Source organism: Schistocerca nitens, chromosome 4 (assembly GCF_023898315.1).
Source record: "Schistocerca nitens isolate TAMUIC-IGC-003100 chromosome 4, iqSchNite1.1, whole genome shotgun sequence".
Classification (NCBI taxonomy): Eukaryota; Metazoa; Arthropoda; class Insecta; order Orthoptera; family Acrididae; genus Schistocerca; species Schistocerca nitens.
In genome coordinates, this window is record NC_064617.1 from 126357107 (window position 1) to 126367438 (window position 10332).

Consider the following 10332-nt stretch of genomic DNA (forward strand, 5'->3'; position numbering starts at 1 on the left):
ATGGGGGTGATACGCGATTACAAGAACTCAGCAAGAGAGTTCTCACAGCCTCTGTCACCTCAATTCTCCAACTTCCTACCTACACGTGGTGCCCCTGTTAAGCCGAGCAACTCAGCGGAAGGTTGGGTAACCAACCCCAGCGGGAAACTGAGTCGGTGAGCAGATAGGAGGCAACGGGAAACCACCACTGAACTATCCCAAGAAAACCCCATGGCTTCGCTCAGCTCAAAATGTTCCGGAGTTTCAAGTTCCCCGATCGGATCTCCGGGGGGAACCAGGTTGAGAGGAGCTTCACGAAGAGTAAGATGGTGCAAAGAGAAGCACTGCATAGGAACATGGGATGTAAGATTCATGTATCAAGGAAAACTAGACATAGTGAAAAGAGAAATGGAGAAAATTAACATCGACATATTGGGAATAAGTGAAATGAGGTGGACTGGCATGGGAGAATTTGCTTCGGATGGCCATATGGCGTATTATTCTGGGCACGATAACAGCAGAAGTAATGGAGTAGCCTTCATAGTTAGTGATAAAGTGAGAAAAGCTGTGATGGGATGCAAATATAAAAATGATAGAATGATGTCCATCAGACTTCAAGGTCAGCCCCTCAACATCACAGTAATTCAAGTTTATGCACCAACAACCGATGCTGAAAAGGAAATTATTGACCAGTTCTATGGAGATTTACAAGAATTACTACTGTCAACACCAAAAAAGGATATTGTCTTCATAATTGGAGATTGAAATGCAAAAGTGGGAAATGAAGCTGTAGAAGGTATAACAGGGAAATATGGTCTTGTTACAACAAATGAAGCTGGACAGAGACTCCTAGAATTCTGCCAAGAAAATTCATTGATAATTACTAATACACTGTTTCAACTACCAAAACGACGCCTATATACCTGGACTTCGCCAGACGGCCAACACCGGAACCAAATTGATAACATACTTTGTAATCAGAGGTGGAAGAGCGCGGTTCAGTCAGCTACAACAAGACCTGGGGCTGACTGCGGATCAGATCATGAGCTCCTGATTGCAAAATTTCGGCTGAAACTTCAGAATGTAGCAAAAAGTATCCCAACTTGCAGATACGACCTTAACTCTATACCCTCCGACTATGCTGTAGAGGTACAAAACAGATTTAATGTATTACAGCTGGAGGACAAAAGCTCGCAAGAGATCTGGACAGAAGTATCTAATACTGTCAAGGAGGCCGCAGAGAAACACATTCCCAAGAAAAGGAACAGTAAGAAGGCTAGATGGTTATCAGTTGAGGCACTGCAAGTTGCAGAAGAACGAAGGAAAGCAAAAATCGAGGGAGATAGATCAGCTATGTTTGAATTAAATAAAGATTTTCAGAAATTAGCTAGAAGAGATAAAAATATATTCTTTAATGAACAGTGCAAGGAAGTTGAAGATAGTAACGTAATGGGGAAGACAAGAGATCTTTATAAGAAAATTAGAGAAATTAAAGGAAAATTCCAGGCAAAAATTGGAATGATAAAAGATAGAAACGGGAAAGATCTGAGTGACGCGGAGGATGTTAAGGAAAGATGGGCTGAATATGTAGAAGACCTATACAAGAAAGAACTGCATCATGACAGGGCTCCTACTCCTGATGTTAATGTTAATTTAGAACTAGAGCCAGATATTTTGGAGAGCGAAATCCAGTGGTCCCTTGAAAATATGGCTGATAACAAAACTAGTGGACATGATGAAATACCAGCAGAATTGTTTAAAGTCACTGGAAAGGATGCAGTGAAAGTGCTGCATATGTCAAAAAATATGGATCACGCAGCAGTGGCCAGAAGACTGGAAAAGATCAGTATTCATCCCCATTCCAAAGAAGAAAAGTTCTAAAGAATGCTCAGATTACCGAACAATCGCACTTATTTCACATGCTAGCGAAGTTATGTTGAAAATCTTACAAAATAAGACTTCGCCAATATCTAGATCGAGAGCTACCAGAAGAACAAGCTGGATTTAGGAAAGGAAGAGGAACTAGAGATCAAATTGCTAACATTCGGTGGATTATGGAAAAAGCGAGAGAATTCCAGAAAGATGTGTACCTCTGCTTTATTGACTACGCCAAAGGCTTTGACTGCGTCGATCACAACAAATTATGGAACGTACTGAAAAACATGGGTGTACCAGATCACCTCATTCATCTGATACGGAATTTATACCTTGACCAAGAAGCCACGGTGAGAACTATGTATGGAACAACGAAATGGATAAAGATTCAGAAAGGGGTCCGGCAAGGCTGCATACTGTCACCGTACTTATTCAATCTGTATGCAGAACGTGTCATGAGGAATGCGAGGCTAGATGAAGGAGAAACAGGAATTAAAATAGCTGGAGTAAATGTAAACAACCTCAGGTACGCGGATGATACGATCCTGTTGGCAGAAAGTAAAGAAGAATTGAGAGCACTCTTACTGAAGGTGAAAGACGAAAGTGAAAAGGCCGGTCTTATGCCGAATGTGAAGAAAACGAAAATTATGGCAACTACACCTATCAATTCGTGGGATATAGCAGGAGAAACCATGGAGGTAGTGACCACATTCAGTTATCTCGGTTCCCAGATCTCTGCTGACGGCGACTGCAGCCATGAAATCCGGAGACACCTGTTGCTCGGTAGACAGGCGATGTCAAACCTTGACAAGGTTATAATGTCCAGAGATATAACACTAGCAACAAAGATCCGTATTGTGAGGCTTATGGTCTTTCCAGTTGTGATGTATAGATGTGAGACCTGGACCATTAGAAAGGCTGAACGGCGAAGAATTGACTCCTTCGAATTGTGGTGTTGGAGGAAACTTCTTAGAGTTCCATGGACTGCAAAGAGAACCAACAGATCAATACTGGAGCAAATTAAACCAGATTTCTTCCTGGAAGGTCTAATGTTAAAACAAAAGCTGACCTACTTTGGACACACAATGCGAAGGCATGCCTCGCTGGAAAAAACATTAACGCTGGGGAAGATTGAAGGAACTAGAAGAAGAGGACGTCAGAGGATGAGATGGATCGATGGCATCACAGAAGCAATGTTTTTCAACCTGGAAGGTCTACGGGAGAAAGTGCAAGACAGGAAAAAGTTGCGTGATTTGGTTCATGGGGTCACGAAGAGTCGGAACCGACTAAACGAATAGAGAGAGAGAGAAAGGCGGACCCCATCCAGAAACATGTTTATACCATCAATAGTGGTAGCATACGTTCACTGACCCCTTTACTGAAAATGGGTTGTTGATTCCTGTGTTGCTAAACAATACACAATCAATAGGAACAGTGCGACATCGCTAGTGAAGATATGCTTGCAATGCCAAGAGGTAAGGAATGCGGACCATAGTGAAATATAGTGATACTGAGAAAGTTATTCTCGATGAGATGATCGGCTGCAATATAAAAATATTGGCATATTATATTCTTTTACTAGAACAAGAACATGCACCATGACACTCAGAATTCCATTTATTTTTTTTTTATTTATTTATTTATTTTTTTTTTTTTGCTTAAGCGTCTCAGAGTCTGACATTTTTGTTAGAAGTTGCATCTGAAGAATCCCTGGGCGCTTCCGGTCGATTGAGACGTTGTAGTTGTCTTCAGAACAACAGTTTTGCCCGCTGCAGCTTCCTCCTCTGAGATTATTCTGAGAGTGCAGGTAATGAAAAGGGATCTGAAACAAAAACTTGTCACACTCGTGGTTGCAGTCTCTTACCGTATCGTCCCACCCGAAATATTTAAAAACAACCAGTTTATTGAAATGGAACCATATGGTCCCAGAGATCTTTTCAAGCCTCAAATATCTGTGATGTATATATTCAGACTGAAGAGACAAATGAAAATTTATAGTAATGCCAGGAATCGAACTCAGTTCTCTCGCTCACTAGCCAGATGCGCTAACCATTTGCCACCACGGCACAGTTGCTTTGCACAACTGCATACATTATCCTGGCATGCCTTCCTCCTCAATCAAAATTTCCATTCACTCGTGAGTCCACTTGGTATTTATCCTAAACTTGATCAAAACTGCAGAGGCTGTCCAACTGTACTGGAATAGCACCACAGAATCCAACGAAACGGAGGATCCTGCCTGAAACCCAGGCAGGCCTGGGGAGCAGGAGACTGGGCTTCAAATCCTGGCCTTGGTACAAATTTTCATTCCTTACTTCAGACTGCATAGCATAGCTGTTAGAGACTTTCATTTGATTCATTTGATTAAAGCACCTGTGCCTGGAATCCAGGCAGGAACCTCCGTTTCGTTCGACGCTGCATACCAATTGGAATTTGGCGTGAATGAAAATTTAGACTGAGGAGGAAGGCGTGCTAGCACAGACTGTGCAGTTTTGCAATGCCACTGTTCAGGGTAGCGCAGTGGTTAGCGCATCTGCCTAATCAGCGGGAGAACTGGGTTCGAATCCCAGCCTTGATACACATTTTTTATTTGCCACATCAGTTTGCGCCATCATGGCGCCAGAATTTTGGTTAGGAGCTAACAAAAAGTGCCGTAACACTGTCTGGCACGTGGAATAAGCCAACCTCACCACCCACCCGTGGGCGTGTAAGGGAGTAATATTGAAATTTAAATAACATCCTGGTACAGACAAAGGCACCCCGTGGTCTAGGCATAGAATCTTTGATTAGTAATCAAAACGTCATCGGTCCCGGATTCAGAAGCCGCATCTGTTCAAATTTTGATTATCACCACTGGCAGCCGCAGACTTCCGGCATAAGAAGTCACCTTCATTCTGCCAACGGCCTTGTCAAAGAGAGCGGAGGAGCGGACAGATGTTCGCGGAACTCTCTTGCCCTCGGGGTGGGAAACTGCACCTAAAGGTGGAAGAATCAGCAATGATCAACGACATGAGGATGCAGAAGGCAATGGAAACCACTGCATTAAAGACACGTAACGTGTATCCACAGGACATGTGGCCTGTAATTGAAGAAGTATCATGATGATATCTCCATTGGCAAAAGATTCCGGAATAGTCACCCATTCGGATCTCCGGGAGGGACTACCAAGGAGGAGATGACCATCAGAAAAAGGTAGAATAATCGACGAAAGATAATGTTCTATGAGTGGGAGTAATGTCAGAAAATTGAACGTGGTAGTGAAGCTAGACAATCTGAAAAGGGAAATGCAAAGGCTCAGTCTAGGCATAGTAGGCGTCAGTGAAATGAAAAGGAAACAACACAAGGATTTCTGGTCGGATGTGAAAAGGGAAATATCAACAGCAGCAGAAAATGGTATAACGGGAGTAGAATTCCTTATGAATAGGAAGGTAGTGCGGAGGGTGAGCTACTCTGAACAGTTTAGTGATAGGGTTTTTGTGATCAGAATCGACAGAAAACCAAAATCGAGAACGATAGTACAGGTGCACATGCCGACGTCGCAAGCTGAAGATGAAGATATAGAGAATGTATGTGAGGGTATTGACACAATGCGTAAAGGAAGATGGAAATGTAATAGCCAGGGGGGACTGAAGTACAGTTGTAGGGGAAGGAATGGTAGGAAGTTTACAAGAAAATATGGGCTTGCGACATGGAATCAGAGAGGAGAGAGACTAATTTAGTAATAGTGAATACTCTGTGCAAGAATCACAAGAGGAGGAGGTATACTTGCGAAAGGCAGGATGATATGGTAAGATTTCAGTTAGATTACACCATGGAAAGACAGAGATTCCGATTTCTGATACAGGACTGTAAGACGTACCCGAAAGCAGATATAGACACAGATCACTATGTAGTAGTGATGAAGAGTAGGCTGAAGTTTAAGAGATTAATCAGGAAGAATCAATACCCCAAGAAGTGGCATACAGAAGTACTAAGGAATGACGAGGACGTTGCTATCATGAGTGAAAACGAAGAAGAATTACATGATCTACTGAATGGAATGAACATTGTAATGAGTACAGAATATGGACTGAGAGCAAATCGAAGAAAGACGAAAGTAATGAGAAGTAGAAGAAACTAGAGGGAGCTGTAGAGGGCAAAAACGGTAGAGGAAGACAGATATTGGAATACATAGGTTGCAAGTCCTACTCTGAGATGAAGACTAATGCTTAAAAGAAGAAGCCACCAGGATAGGGTGGATGTGTAGACAGGTCGGCATCGGTGACAGAAGTCCCAGGCATCCTCAGTGATTCGGCGGCAGTCAGGGACAGTCAGGTGGGAAGATCTTAATTTCCACAGGCCACGACTGTGCCACACCTGTTGATGGGCAGGGGCGACATCACAAACTTAGGTCTCATGGTCGGAGAATGCGAGAGGCCAAACTTCAGCATGTTGACTGTCGACAGTAAGGAAACATGTGAGGTATATACGGTCGCGGCAACTGGACGAGTGTGCCGTACAGTATGTGAAACTAGCGGAGGTGCCGTGAAACTTCTTTCATGTGTTGATAAGCTGAAGAGGGCCGCGCACGAGAGATGTTGTGGATGTTGTTCGGTAGGCCCTTGTATGATAACCCCACCAAGGACCATTACTTCCAGGAGACCCTCAAAAAGCAGTGTTACCCAGCCAGCAAAGAAGGTGTGTCGTTTACGCTGGACGGTGCATAGGCATTTAGGATGTGGATGCCAAACAGCGTGAGAGCCATACCCTAGCATTAGGAAGGTACAGTCGTGGACAAAACGAGCGAGACCCCTCGCCTTTTCGTTATGCTGATCCGCACGGCTTTAAAGTCTGCTACACAGCATAACAGGCAAGGCGACGAAGTGCTACCAACATACTATGCGCAGGCGTGAAATTGACAAACTATCTGAACTTTTTTAGACTGTATTCCATAATTTCTAAGACTATATTAATGCTGATTAGTGTGTTAAATACAACACGTAAACATAAGACAGAACTGAAAGAAGAAACGCTAATTCGTATGAAATGGACGAATAAAAATGAATTTCAGCTTATCCAGATAACAGACAAAGAACCCCAGACCGTTACGAATTAGCAAAATATTATCCGCATTCGCCCGCGAAACGGTCTGTGTCAACGTTCAGACCAGTCATACTGGATTACCATTGCTGACCTACCATGAAAGTGTGCAAATTTAGCAATGCGTGAAGATTCATAACGAAATTCACTTAAACATCATTCAGTGCCACACTTAAGTCAATTCCATTATTGACAGAAGCGGAAAAAGGAGGCAGTATCATGTATGAAATTCTACAAGAGTGTCATATTGACATCCACAGAGCGCCAGTACAGAATAAAGGTAGCGATAAATCGTATTGGGTGCGCGAGAATTTCTTAAAATTGCTTTACTGATATTCTACCTGCCTCCATAGAGATTAGAACCGAAAACAAACCAGACCTTCCTTTCACTATGCTAGCAGACAACCTAGGCAAACAGCCCTCTATTATTACCCCAGACATGAACAACCCGGCAATTTCGCAATAAAAATCTGCAGTTTCTGTTGCATAGAGCTTTCTGGACTCAAAAACATGAATTTTCTTCCTTTATGTCACCACTTATGCGACAATCATTCGGGATGATTATCGAAATAACAAATTACTGTTATTAGAGAGTAAATTTTGTAGGATAATTCTGCACCACCCCAGGAAATAAACGGCTACATAGCTGCCAAACGTATTCTGCATTGTTTCGAATTCTCCACTAGACTCGCCACAGCCAGAAAACGTTCATTAGCAGAAGTGTTTCTTAAGCTAGCTAGCAATGAGAATGTTCGTACTTCTAAAACGCGGTGGCATTAATACTGGGATGTGAATTACCACGTGTATAGGGAAATACATTCTATTTGCATTCCTGTAAACGTGATTTGGATCGAAAACGTAGCTACGACTAATATGCTTATGTATCGACAGCAACTAGAACATTTCGAATAAAGAGTAGCGGGTGTTATTTATGCGGCCCTCATCTTCAGTGTTTTCGTTGTTAGGATTTCGTCACCTAAACCGGTAAAAACGGAACCCTACTAGTCTCACTTTCTTGACCGTCTATCGGTCTACCCAACCCTTAAAACCCGTTTACCTCCAGAACGGGTGGACATAATAAGCGGAAATGTATCGCACTTCTTGCTGTAACCGGTCCCTTGCTGGTGTAAAAAAGTGAGCTTCTATGTCAACGCAATCAAAAGATACGACGGTTTATGTAAAGAAAATTTACGCGAAAGGTCAAAAAATGGCTTCAAGAACTATGCGACCTAACTGCTTAGGTCATCAGCCCCTAGACCTAGAACTACTTAAACCTAGCTAGCCTAAGGGCATCACAGACATCTATGCCCGAGGTAGAATTCCAACCTGCGACTGAAGCAGCCGTGCGGTTCGTCACTGAAGCGCCTGGAACCGCTCGGCCACCGCAACGCGGCGAAACCCTACTCACCTCATGTATAATGATAATATATACTGTCTAGTGAGGATAAACTGTATTCTCCAGCAACGCAGATCGTTTGATCACGGAACTTTTACGAAGCTACATTCAAACTTTGTCGAAGTCGTCTGCAATATCCATTACAAACACCCTAGGAACTTCGTATGCGATATCCACTTCTGAATACGCTGGCAGATAATGCAGTACTATAACAAGTAGGTGGGAACTTATTGTTATTGGTCCATGCATGACACTTTATTTCAATATCACTTTAACGCGCCTAGGTGGTCGTATATGGCTGAAATTAATGAACAAAAAGTAAATAAACAGTAAACAACTTCGATGTTCAGATCAAGTGAAAGTCACATGTCGTAATTACAACATAATTTCGTTGTTACATCTACATGACTACATCAACAGGATTTCTTTGCAATCCGGACTTACGTGCCTGGCAGAAGGTTCGGATTATTTCTCTACCGTCCCACTCATTAACAGTGTGCGGGAAAAGGGACTACTTAAATCTTTTCTTGCGAGCCTTGAATTACATTATTACTATGGTTTCTTCTTGTGTAAGTACCCTAGGAAATAATGTTTTGGCATTCAGAACATATGGTGGTGATTGAAATTTCGTGAAAAGATCTCGTGGCAACGAAAAACGCATATGTTTTCATGAATGTTACCCCAACTCGATTATCAAATCTGGGATCCTCTCTCCCCTATTTCGTGACATTACAAAGCGTGCTACCGTTCCTTGGACGTTTTTGCGTGCACAGTCAATCACGTCTGTCAAGGATATTATAGCAGTGGACGGACAAACGTAGTGTAGGCAGTGTTTTCAGTTGGCCTGTTGCGTATTCTTAGTGTGCGGTCAATAAAACGCAGTCATTCGTTTGCCTTCCCCACAAAAGTATGTTTTCGATCTTTCCAGTTTAAGTTTTACTGGGTACTGAGATGAACTGACAGTGCTTCGACTTGTGTTTTGTCATGTAACCGAAAGTTAATTATTGTTATTGGACGCAGCTTTCGTGTTTAATGTATTCCTCAGTCAACAACAGTAGACTCCTCGTACACCACACATAACTGTTTCAAAGTATTAAATTGTTACTGATCTTACCATGTTGCAGTGGTCATCTTAACTTGCCGTTTTGAAAAAAAGGAAAATATTTTAGCGAAATGTAGCAACTAAGAAGCGGAGTATCCAAACAAACAAACGTTTCCGGTTTAAGTAGTTGCAGTAGGTCTACTACACAGTAACGTAAATTAGGAGCAAAGTCCATAAGTAGATCCTCATCAGGAAAACCAGCCCTCATAATGCAAAGTGCAACTACAACAAAGAAAGTTTCCAAACACGTCAATGAGTAGTCGAGGAAAGTGGACGCATTCTGTCTACTGAATCCCAACGCACGCAATTTACGAGGGGGCACGCCAAGTGTCAGACCCCGATCTTGCTTTTAACTACGCTCATTGAAAGAGGGGACAAAATAAGCTTAAACTCTACCGCTTCTGAGAAAACGACGGTCAAAGTGTTCAATGCGTTGTTGCTATAGTGTAGATACCGCTTAGCGGTTAAGGATTCAACTGAAGCGGTGGCTCTGCGGCTACCATAGCGACTTCGGAACTTTGCGCTGCGAGTTCGAAACCCGGTTTTTCCTTTTTTCCCCCCTCACTCTCTGAATTATCTACGAATGTTTATTCCAATTTATGATGAAACACTGTTGTCGTTATTCGTCAGTTAATTTACTGTGTAAAGAAATAAGTTAAAAAGGGAACACACAGTGCGTAGTGGGGCGATCACTCTGTTGTAGAAATAATTCAGAAGCCAAGATCGCTTAAATACTGTCTACTGGATAACCGGTTTCAACACACTAAAGGTGCCATTATCGGATCTAAATGTAGATTAACATTGATAAACCATTTGGATATAACGATACATGAGGCAGACGAGATGATTTTATATCAGCTTGTCTCATTCGTTTATTATTTTTTTAATTCATTAATTACAC

The 10332-nt window shown here is 42.3% G+C and overlaps 1 non-coding gene across 1 annotated transcript; it reads left to right on the forward strand.

The window, feature by feature from the left end:
- Positions 1–4360: 4360 nt before the first annotated feature.
- Positions 4361–4432, forward strand: Trnai-aau (transfer RNA isoleucine (anticodon AAU)). The gene has a single exon. It is a non-coding gene; the product is annotated as a tRNA-Ile (tRNA).
- Positions 4433–10332: the final 5900 nt, after the last annotated feature.